Source organism: Entelurus aequoreus, linkage group LG04 (genome assembly GCF_033978785.1).
Source record: "Entelurus aequoreus isolate RoL-2023_Sb linkage group LG04, RoL_Eaeq_v1.1, whole genome shotgun sequence".
In the NCBI taxonomy this organism is placed as follows: Eukaryota; Metazoa; Chordata; class Actinopteri; order Syngnathiformes; family Syngnathidae; genus Entelurus; species Entelurus aequoreus.
This window is the reverse complement of record NC_084734.1, coordinates 9,752,749-9,765,478: the sequence shown is the minus strand read 5'-3', so window position 1 is coordinate 9,765,478 and position 12,730 is coordinate 9,752,749. Positions and strand designations below refer to the sequence as shown.

The following is a 12,730-nucleotide window of genomic DNA, read 5'->3' as shown; positions in this document are numbered from 1 at the left end:
ATTAGACTTTGACTATAGTCACAAAATATGAGACTTGAATCTTTTTTAAACATGAACAAATAGGACGGCAATATGAGTTGGAAAATTGTGATAGATGTAAATATAAACGGAATACAATGATTTGCAAATCCTTTTCAACCCATATTCAGTTGAATGCACTACAAAGACAACATATTTGATGTTCAAACTCATAAACTTTATTTATTTTTTGCAAATAATAATTAACTTAGAATTTCATGGCTGCAACATGTGCCAAAGTAGTTGGGAAAGGGCATGTTCACCACTGTGTTACATGGCCTTTCCTTTTAACAACACTCAGTAAAGGTTTGGGAACTGAGGAGACACATTTTTGAAGCTTCTCAGGTGGAATTCTTTCCCATTCTTGCTTGATGTACAGCTTAAGTTGTTCAACAGTCTCCGTTGTGCTATTTTAGGCTTCATAATGCGCCACACATTTTCAATGGGAGACAGGTCTGGACTACAGGCAGGCCAGTCTAGTACCCACACTCATTTACTAAGAAGCCATGTTGATGTAACATGTGGCTTGGCATTGTCTTGCTGAAATAAGCAGGGGCGTCCATGGTAACGTTGCTTGGATGGCAACATATGTTGCTCCAAAACCTGTATGTACCTTTCAGCATTAATGGCGCCTTCACAGATGTGTAAGTTACCCATGTCTTGGGCACTAATACACCCCCATACCATCACACATGCTGGCTTTTACACTTTGCGCCTATAACAATCCAGATGGTTCTTTTCCTCTTTGGTCCGGAGGACACGACGTCCACAGTTTCCAAAAACAATTTGAAATGTGGACTTGTCAGACCACAGAACACTTTTCCACTTTGTATTAGTCCATCTTAGATGAGCTCAGGCCCAGCGAAGCCGACGGCGTTTCTGGGTGTTGTTGATAAACGGTTTTCGCCTTGCATAGGAGAGTTTTAACTTGCACTTACAGATGTAGCGACCAACTGTAGTTACTGACAGTGGGTTTCTCAAGTGTTCCTGAGCCCATGTGGTGATATCCTTTACACACTGATGTCGCTTGCTGATGCAGTACAGCCTGAGGGATGGAAGGTCACGGGCTTAGCTGCTTACGTGCAGTGATTTCGCCAGATTCTCTGAACCCTTTGATGATATTACGGAGCGTAGATGGTGAAATCCCTAAATTCCTTGCAATAGCTGGTTGAGAATGTTTTTTCTTAAACTGTTCAACAATTTGCTCACGCATTTGTTGACAAAGTGGTGACCCTCGCCCCATCTTTGTTTGTGAATGACTGAGCATTTCATGGAATCTACTTTTATACCCAATCATGGCACCCACCTGTTCCCAATTTGCCTGTTCACCTGTGGGATGTTCCGAATAAGTGTTTGATGAGCATTCCTCAACTTTATCAGTATTTATTGCCACCTTTCCCAACTTCTTTGTCACGTGTTGCTGGCATCAAATTCTAAAGTTAATGATTATTTGCAAAAAAAAAAAGTTTATCAGTTTGAACATCAAATATGTTGTCTTTGTAGCATATTCAACTGAATATGGGTTGAAAAGGATTTGCAAATCATTGTATTCCGTTTATATTTACATCTAACACAAATTCCCAACTCATATGGAAACGGGGTTTGTAGGGAGTTTCAACATTCCTAACAGTCATTCCTGATTTCTAATAATCAGTGAAGAGGCATATTGTTGCAGTCTGATGAAAATTCTATCTCCACTTTTTCATGTTTTTTTTACATGAGATATTCTGGGCAGTTGTGTGTGTCTGTGAAGTGAATTAATGAACTCATAATATGTTGTGCATATGGTGAATGTTCATATTCATCTGTCACCATCTTGAACTCAAACTTATAATAAATATGCTTGCTGCGAAGTTCGTTCCCCCGGGATGCAAACGGAACACTACGGACAGGACTTGCAGGTAGGAACATGATTTAATTCTCAAACAAATCCAAGCACCACCAAGAACAGAAAACAAGTCGAAAGAAACACGTGCCAATCGCACTCGAGACTAAACGTAGCATAGGCTAGGAGACAAGAACTACTTACGTGACGAGAGCATGAAGCAAACAATGACGCCAGACTGAGCGTGGCGAGCAAGGTGACTAAATAGCTCTCTGATTAGTGGTTGACAGCAGGTGAGCGTGGGACCACTAACCAGAGGCATGGGGGGAACCCAATTAATCCCCATGGTGACCAAAATAAACCCAGGAGTGCACAAACAGGAACTAAGGGAGTCCAAAACTAACAGAACATAACAAAACATGATCCGGACCACGGATCATGACAATAAATTATTCACCCCTATACAATATCCTACCCTAACACCCTACTGTGCAATATTACCCTTCGAGTGCAATAAGTCCAACACGGATTGTCATTACTTTATTACTCCCGTACTCTTGTTTTGTTATGTATATTGTACAGTATTTTGTATATTGTTTTGTATATTGTACAGGATTTCTGTTAGAATAATTATGTATATATTATCACACTAACTTTAGTATTTAGTCATTAGCTATTGTGCTCAAGTTAGACTTTTCTAATCTATGCAAGGACGAAACTTCTTGTCTGAGGGGTGGTCTCAGCCACAGATGTTATCTTTGTTTTAGCCCGCTAACAGCCAAGGACTTCAACGACCTCAACGAACATAAAATGACAGCACGCAGACGAAGCAGAGACTTCAAGGACCTCAACGACGATAAGATGACAACACGCAGACGAAGCGGGGACAAGGCGAAATCACAAGGCCCCCAGCACATTCCGTCACATACTGTGCGTCCTGGACCTGCTTTGCATAATATACACTACCGTTCAAAAGTTTGGGGTCACCCAAACAATTTTGTGGAATAGCCTTCATTTCTAAGAACACGAATAGACTGTCGAGTTTCAGATGAAAGTTCTCTTTTTCTGGCCATTTTGAGCGTTTAATTGACCCCACAAATGTGATGCTCCAGAAACTCAATCTGCTCAAAGGAAGGTCAGTTTTGTAGCTTCTGTAACGAGCTAAACTGTTTTCAGATGTGTGAACATGATTGCACAAGGGTTTTCTAATCATCAATTAGCCTTCTGAGCCAATGAGCAAACACATTGTACCATTAGAACACTGGAGTGATAGTTGCTGGAAATGGGCCTCTATACACCTATGTAGATATTGCACCAAAAACCAGACATTTGCAGCTAGAATAGTCATTTACCACATTAGCAATGTATAGAGGTATTTCTTTAAAGTTAAGACTAGTTTAAAGTTATCTTCATTGAAAAGTACAGTGCTTTTCCTTCAAAAATAAGGACATTTCAATGTGACCCCAAACTTTTGAACGGTAGTGTATGTGACCACTCCTTTTAGAGGCGGCCTCAGTGATGTTGACTATGGAACTCTGAATAAAAAGAGGGACGCGGGAGCTGAACCTTAGAGCGTAGGGTGACACTGTGACTAAGTGTGCAGCTCCATGCGTTCTCCACATGAGCTAAATTGAACTCTGTCTCTGCATGATTCCTTGCTTCTTGTCTGATTAATAGATGTCATCACCGGTCCTCTCCAAGGTTTCTCATAGTCATTCACATCGACGTCCCTTGTGTGGGCTCTGGATGTCGTTGTGGCTTGTGCAGCCCTTTGAGACTTTTGTGATTTAGGGCTATATAAATAAACATTGATTGATTGATTGATCAGTGCTTGAACCTGACACTTAAAGCAATTGTTTTCCAGACACTTACACACGAACATCTCCTTTTATGGTCAGGATGTGCTCTCCTGACTTAGCACACACCCTGAGACAGGAAGGAGGAATATAAAAACGGATGCTTTGGCTTCTCCAAGTTAGGAGTGCCTCATGTTCTTGAGCTGACCTCCTCCAGGAACTGCAGTCCTGTATAATGACACTCGCTTGAAATAAAGCAACTTTCGGTTCAGTAAAGCGTCTCCGACGTCTCTTTGGATCCAGCCACACTGCCATGTCACCCTTCTGTCCGGACGAGGGTGACAAGACCAGAAATACACATCATCTGCTAAAAGGCTCATACCCAAATATGTAGTGATCAGGAAGAGGGTTTGGAATGATGTGTCTGGGTAACAGGAAGACAGTCCTCAGCACGTGTATGATGCTGCAGGCTGACAGGAACAGGAAACTGTTTCGATGAGATATTCCAGCCTCAAATACCAACTGTAGGAGTAAAAAGTCATTTTCAGTTCATAACATGTCGGTAAAAATAAAAAAATAAAAAATACATTAGGACAGTGACAACGATAACAAAATCTCCCCACCTTAATGATGAGGAAGACTGCTGGGGAAGAGCCAAAAGCCCCGTTTAAAATAGTGATGACGGTGGACCGATTGTTGGTGAACAGATTTGCCACCTAGGGAAGTAGAATAGTTCAAATGAAAGTTTGTTGCGCCTTCTAGTCTGGTTCATTTAGTCAAGTGTGAATGCAATGGTTATGATTTAAGTGGATTTCGAACAGGGGTGTCAAACTCGTTTTAATTGAGGGCCACATGGCAGTTATGTTTGCCCTCAGTGTCACGGTCCGGGCGCATTCATCTGTGCGCAGCTCCCAGCGCAGAAAGCGAACAGATGCAATCAATCGCCGGCAATCTGCACACCTGCAGCTGATGATCAGACCTGCCTTCAAAAGCCTGCACAACCTGCCATCCCGGACCGTAACATAACCTTCTATTGGCGTACAGTAAGCGATCATCTGATGCTTGACGCAATCCTGCTCTCTCTCTGTTTTCCCCTCCGTGTTTCATTGTCGTGTCGTGTCTATCCTGCAGCAAAGCCCCGTTCCTGCGTGGCGAGCTGTGCGTCTCGTTTTCCTCTCGTCGTCCTCGTTTTTCCTCTCTGGTTCTCTGGCTGCCCTAGGATCTCGACCCCTTCGCTTTGGACACGGACCTGTTGACGCCCCGCTTAGCCCCTGACTTCCTGCTCGTCTCACGGACCTCCGAGCTCCCCCTGTCCGCCTCTCACTCATCACTTCTGGTAAACACTCAGCAATTAATTCCTACACAGCCTTACACCGGGAAAAGAAAAAGTCGCCGAGTCGACGAGGCAATGCGAGTCTGCACCGTACTGAAAATCTAAACGACAGACATTTAACCATGAAAACATGGAGAAGCTGTTGATGGTGTGTTTTGAAGAGGAACAGCTGGAAGGAGATACCGTAAAAGTCCATAACTTCTTAAAACTCGTAGTTGTTTGTACTACATTCTATTGTATTGTTTTCATACTATTTTTTTTTTTAATCTAAAAGTTTGTTTTGCTTTTTAAAAGGCATGTTCCATGTAAAGTGTGTGGGGGACCAAGCATCAATTATAGTGTTTTCAATTGATTTCAATGGGTGATGCTATCTGTGTGGTTTTAGCCGTAATATTGGTTTTATTATTTACGATTTTATTATTGGGGCAGCGTGGCTCAGTTGGTAGAGCGGCCGTGCCAGCAACTTGGAGGGTTCCAGGTTTGATCCCCAATTCTGCCAACCTAGTCTCTGCCGTATCGTCCTTGGGCAAGACTCTCTACCCAGCTGCTTGCCAGTGCCAGCCACTCTGATTTAAATGTGGCCTAAAGACGTGGATAACGGCCTACTCAGTGGCCTGGTGGTTAGAGTGTCCGCCCTGAGATCGGTAGGTTGTGAGTTCAAACCCCGGGCGAGTCATACCAAAGACTATAAAAATGGGAGCCATTACCTCCCTGCTTGGCACTCAGCATCAAGGGTTGGAATTGGGGGTTGAATCACCAAAAAATGATTCCCGGGCGCGGCCACCGCTGCTGCTCACTGCTCCCCTCACCTCCCAGGGGGTGATCAAGGGTGATGGGTCAAATGCAGAGAATAATTTGTGTGTGTGTGTGTGTGACAATCATTGGTACTTTAACTTTAACTTTCACAATGTAAAGCACTTTGGCGTCTGTACAGAAAAGTGCTATATAAATATAATTCACATCACTAATTGTTGCATTTGTTCAAGAGCACAACAAGTGGCAAGGAAGCTTTCTATTATATTCTAACTGTGAATGATCGAGGGTTAGTTCTTTGTTTCTTTAGGTGGGTTTATTGTAGGCAGTTTTCATGAACGTCCACTCAGTGCGGCAACATCACACAACAACAACAGACACGTTTTTGTCCTACCGTAAAGCAAGTCGTCTGCCGTAAACATCAATGTTGTGACACTCTCAAACAGGGCAACACTGCCATCTAGTGTACATGCATATGTGACATCTCCCTTCTTTTCAAGTTATATCAAATAACTGCAAAGTGTATCTCAACAGGTAATAATAGCTCAATTGAAATGAACAATATTACAATCGTGATGCCACATCATTGTCTAATACTTTCAAACCGCAAGTGGGCTATGTAACAGTAAATTAAAATCTGTAAAAATAGGTCTAAGTTGCAAATAACTCAAAGTGTACTTCCTTTGTCGCAATAAAAAAGGAAGCAATTACTCTTATCAAAATGTACACAAATGTTCCGTAAAACATAACTCAATGTGCATTCTCAAAGTAAACAGATGATTGTGTCATCTCTCTTCTTCTTCTTACCCCCCAAAGGCCATAGGTGTTTTTTGGGGGGGTTTTTTCACCCCATTGTCCAATGTGAAACACCCAAAACACTTCTCTACAAGTCCAGTTTAGCGGCTGGCTTACTGACACGGCCAGACCTGGTCAAAACATGTCCTGGTGTTTGTGTTGGGGTTGTCAGCTCACTTGGATTGGGGCAGCTATCCTCTGTAACGGTGGCACACAGTGATTGAGAAATCATCCCACCACTCTCATTGGTGTGCACAGGTGGGGTAGTCTTTTCCGGCTCGGGGATTGGTTGTGCCCGAAGATGAAGTCTGTTATGCCGTAGCACTGCTCCTCCCTGTGTATTGACGATATAAGATCTCGGAGTAATACTTTCTTTTGAGACAACTGCTGGCGTCTTCCAAGATTTTTCGTTGTCCAGCTTGATGTAGACATTATCTCCCGGCTGTAGAGCAGGAAGATGTCTGGCACCATGACGGCGATTGTAATAGAAGGCTTGTTTAGTCTTCTCTTTAGCATCCTTTTGCTTGACAGTCTTTCTGTTGGGCCATTTAGGTTGCAGATTTTTCTCGAGCGTAGGGAGGGTTGTTCGGATCTTCCTCCCCATCAGCAGTTCTGCTGGGCTAACTCCTGTGGTAGTGCAGGGAGTCGAACGATAGCACATGAGAGCTATCAGTGGATCGTCCCGTCGGAGGATTCTCTTTGCTGTCTGCACTGCTCTTTCTGCATGTCCGTTTCCTTGAGGGTGGTGAGGACTAGACGTAATGTGTCTGAAGTCCAGTTGTCGCGCCACCTCCTGGAATTCCGCACTGGAAAATTGAGGTCCGTTGTCACTCACCACCTCGTCCGGGATACCAAACCTAGCGAAGGTTGCTTTCAGTCTCTGAATAACCTGAGCGCTGGTTGTTGATGGTAGATGCAGGATTTCCAGGTACCGTGAATAGTAATCAGATATCACCAGATAATCGTGCTTGTTGTGTTCGCAAAGGTCAAGAGCTATTCGTTTCCATGGACGGTCTGGCAGGGGTGTGGAGATGAGTGGCTCCTTCTGCTGAGCTCGCTTCTGCTCCTGACAGGTCCTGCACGACTCTACAATGTTCTTAAGTCCTACAGAGAGTCCTGGCCACCAAACCGATGTTTTGGCCCTTTCTCTGCACTTTGTGAGCCCTTGATGTCCATCGTGTATTTTCTGCAAAATATCTGCTCTTAATAACTTTGGAATAACAATTCTGTTTCCTCGTGTGACCAAGCCATCAGCTTCTGATAGTTCATTTTTCACTTTTAGAAAGTCTCTGGCACACGGTGGGACATTAGCAATGTGTTCTGGCCATCCTGACCTGATTAGTTTGATGACAGCCTGTAGCTGGCTGTCGGCCATTGTTGCTGTCCTGATGCTCTCCATTCTGGTTGGAGATGCTGGGATGCCCGGCATCACTGTGGCTACGTAGTACGCCACATCATCCTGAGTGTCAGTCTCTCCTTTTGTGTGCGTTTGTGGGCTACGAGACAGGGCATCTGCAACTACAAGAGTTTTCCCTGGCACATATTCTGCTACCGGTTTGTACCTCAGGAGTCTCATCAGTAACCGCTGACATCTTAAAGGAACATTGTCCAGACTTCTATTGTTGACAAGCTGTACTAATGGTTTGTGATCGGTCTCAAGCCTGAACTGATCCAAGCCGCAAACATACTTGTCAAATTTTTCACAGGCCCATACACCAGCCAGACACTCTTTCTCGATCTGGGCGTAACGTGTTTCGGCTTCAGTGAGACGTCTGGAGCAGTAGGCTAGTGGCTTCCACTCCTCTCCATGGAGTTGGAGCAGTACGCCCCCCAGGCCATAACTACTGGCGTCGGCGGACACAGCTGTGGGCTTAGCAACATCGTAGAAGGAAAGAACCGGTGCTGTGGTCAGCATCTCCTTAATGTTCTCAAATGCTGCCTGCTGTGTGTGGCTCTAGGTCCAGATGTTCCTGCTTTTCAAAAGCTCATATAATGGTTGACCTATTGTAGATAGGCTAGGAACATACCTCCCCAGGTAGTTCACCATGCCCAGAACTCTTTTAAGCTCCTGGACATTTCTTGGTGGGGCCAGCTGTCGAATGGCCTCAACTTTGTCAGGGTCGGGTCTGACCCCTGACTGATCGATGAGGTGTCCCAAAAAACGTAGTTGGCTTTGTCTGAGGGAGCATTTGTCTTTATTGAGCTTCAGGCCTGCTGATTCAACACGTTGAAGTACCTTTTCAAGTCTAATGTCATGCTGTTCCATCGAGGTCCCATAGACCAGGATGTCGTCCATAAAAACTTCAACACCTTCCAGCCCTTGCAGCGTCTCCAGCATTTTTCTCTGGAAGATTTCCGGTGCACTTGTGATCCCGAATGGTAATCTCTTAAAACAGTATCTGCCAAACGGTGTAATAAAAGTTGTTAGCTTGCAGCTGTCTGAGTGCAGCGGGATCTGCCAGAACCCACTCGCAGCATCAAGAGAGGAGAACACCGTTGCTCCACTGAGCTTGGCCGTGATCTCATCCGAGGTAGGTAAAATATAACGCTCTCTTTTGACTGAATCGTTAAGCCGTTTCAAGTCCACACATATCCTGGCTTTGCCAGTGTTCTTCTTCAGAACAGGTACCATTGGTGCACACCATTCAGTTGGCTGTGTTACTGGCTCTATGATGCCGTTATACTCCATCCTGTGTAGTTCATCTTTGACTTTTTGTAATATTGGGAAGGGCACACGTCGTGCGGAATGAACAGCATACGGTTGGGCACCATCTTTCAGCTGTATTCTAACTGGTTCAGTGTTTAGTGTGCCATGCTCACCGTAAGCTTGCTGATGTCCTGTGGTGGTGTGTGTCACTTCGTCGACTCGTCGCACCAAGTTCATTCTTACTGAAAGGGACCGGCTGAGTAGATTGTTGACACTACTGCCGCGCACCACGTATGCTTTAAAGGGGTAATCCTTCCCTTTGTAGCTAACTGTTGCTTTAAATCGGCCCAGACACAACAGTTCACCTCCTGGGCTGTCCAGAGGAATGTCAGCAGGTTCCAGGGCTCTCAGTGGGGTGAGTGTGTGAAACGCATCCTCACTTAATACACTGACATCAGCTCCTGTGTCAATTTTAAATTCCATTGGGATGGAATCCACCTGTAGTTGAACAGTCCACTGTTCTTTCTCATCTCCACAGCACACTGAACCTAAGAAATAGGATGTCTGTTCAACATGCCCACTTTCTGTGACTTCATTCACTGACTTGTTGCTGTTGCGACACAATCTGGCCCAATGTCCGATTTTTTGGCAGTTATGGCAAGTAGCTTTTCTTGCAGGGCATTTTCCCTCTCTGCCATGCTCAGCTTTCCCGCATTTTCCACATTTATTTTCACTCCCCCATTTTCTGTCTTTTGTCTTGCCTTGTTGTTGTTTCCAATGATGTTGTTGTTTGTAACGCACCTCCTGTACTGATCCCATCTTGTCTCCCTGCAGGTTTACTTGAGCCGCAACCTCCTCTGACCGTTAGGTCCGCCATTAGCTGTAGCCTGCGTGAGAGCTCCTTGTCAATTATCCCGACAACAATACGGTCGCGGATATTTTCATCCCGGCAGGCACCGAACTCACAGTGCTCTGACAGATCGTACAGGGATCTGATAAAACACTCTGCCTTCTCCCCAGGCCGCTGGACACGCTGGTGAAAAAATGCTCTCTCATGGATAATATTCCTCCTCGGGAAAAAATACTCGTCGAACTTTTTCACCACGCGGTCAAAGTTGTTTCTATGTCCGTCTTCAGCAAAGGTGAACGATTCATATATATTTTCTGCTTCGTTGCCCATTGCATAAATCAGGCAGCTCACCTGCACGTCACCATCCTCATTGTTGAGTTTCGTTGCGAGTCTGTATCGCTCAAAGCGCTGTCTCCAGTCGAGCCATTCCGTCGGCTTGTCAAAGGCAAAACTCGCTGGGGGATTAAACTTCGCCATATCGTCTATTTCCGTCTTAAATTGAACTTCGTGACTCACGGACCACTTCTGACACCATGTGAATGATCGAGGGTTAGTTCTTTGTTTCTTTAGGTGGGTTTATTGTAGGCAGTTTTCATGAACGTCCACTCAGTGCGGCAACATCACACAACAACAACAGACACGTTTTTGTCCTACCGTAAAGCAAGTCGTCTGCCGTAAACATCAATGTTGTGACACTCTCAAACAGGGCAACACTGCCATCTAGTGTACATGCATATGTGACACTAACCCCATTCTACATTTTGGCAGGCTATATGTACATTTTTAAATTGTTCTTTGAGTGCAATAAGAAAAGCCCAATGTGTTTAATGCCTTTAAAATATTAAAACAAAAAAATGTATATTGCATTATTTTTATGATAAAATATTTCAATGTTTACATTTAAATCAACAGTTTAATTTTGATTTAAAAAATATATGTATTTTTTAAAAGGTTACCTTTTTATATATTTTGAAAAAGTTACTCTACAAATGTGCATTTCTATTATTTATAATATTTTTAAAAAATAGCATTATTTTTATGAAAAAATATTTAATTGTTTACATTTAAAACAACAGTTTAATTTTGATTAAAAAATATATGTATTTTTTAAAAGGTTACTTTTTATATATTTTTTAAAAAATGCATTATTTTTATGATAAAACATTTCAATGTTTACATTTAAATCAATAGACTAATTTTGATTAAAAAATATATGCATTTTTTAAAAGGTTATTTTTTAAATCTATTTTTAAAAGTTTACTTTACAAATGTGGAGTTCTATTATTTAAAATGTATTTTAAAAAATTGCATTATTTTTATGATAAAATATTTAAATGTTTACATTTAAGTCAATAGTTTAATTTCGATAAAAAAAATATATGTATTTTTAAAAGGTTACTTTTTATATATTTTTAAAAGGTTACTTTATGAATGTGCATTTATTATATTAAAAAAAAAAATATATATATATATATATATATATATATATATATATATATATATATATATATATATATATATATATATATATATATATATTGCATTATTTTTATCATAAAATATTTAAATGTTTTTATTTAAATTAATAGTTTAATTTTTACTAAAAAATATATGTATTTTTGAAAAGGTTACTTTTTATATATTTTTTAAAATGTTACTTTACAAATGTGCATTTATATTATTTAAAATATTTAAAAAATATATTGCATTCTTTTTATGATAAAATATTTAAATGTTTATATTTAAATCGATAGTTTAATTTTTATTAAAAAATATATGTATTTTTAAAAAAGTTACTTTTTATATTTTTTTAAAAGGTTACTTTACAACTGTGCATTTCTATTATTTAAAATATATTTTTTTTAAATTGCATTATTTTTATGATAAAATATTTAAAATTTAAGATTTTTTATCAAAATAAAGCCAATAATGACCTAATTTGTGGTCACTTTTATTTTGAAAAATATCAAAAAACATATTGGTACCGATACACACATGTTGGTACCTGGACGACCCGACTCTATGGTTATTATATGGTCATGCTCACTGAGCTGAGGTCTCAACATTCATCAGTTGCTGAAATCTCACAAGGTGTATTTTTTACCACATCGTTTTAGTCCAACCTCCACGTTTGAGGCGTTCAACGTTGGACGTTTTGCTGAATCATTATTTCAAGAAATACTAAATTCAAACAAAACATAGAAATGTATATCATATCAATGAGCAAATATATAGTTTGTGACACCTACCTGGAAGTTGGTGAGGAGCAACATACTGCCACCCACAGCTATAAAGGAAAGAGCTGGATAAAGCAGACTGGCTCGAGCTGAAGGGAAACGAAACAGCATAGACCAGATCTCAGCCTTATTTCAATATACTGGCTATTTTTATTATAGATATTAGGCATAGGAAAGTCTATATCATTTACCCGAAGTGGAGAAGGCAATCATCAAGGTACCCATGAGGTGAAGGCATCTAAAAGACATTTCATGCATGGTATTACAACACATTTAGACTGATAATGATTGGAGTATTTATATTCTTTTGAAGCAGGTGAAGTGTAAAACAGCCATGTTTTACTCCTGCATGTTAGCCTCACATTTAGTAGATAGAGCAGGGGTCTCAAACTCACGGCCGGCAGCACCCCCGAGGCAATATTAGCTCATTTGGAATTTGATGCCTGCGACATGTTTCGAAAAAAGCTGGCACGAGT

General features: G+C 41.5%; 1 pseudogene; it reads right to left on the bottom strand.

Annotated features, from left to right (window-relative positions):
* LOC133648150 (equilibrative nucleobase transporter 1-like) overlaps positions 1-12,730 on the bottom strand; it is a 65,354-nt pseudogene that overhangs the window by 42,956 nt on the left and 9,668 nt on the right.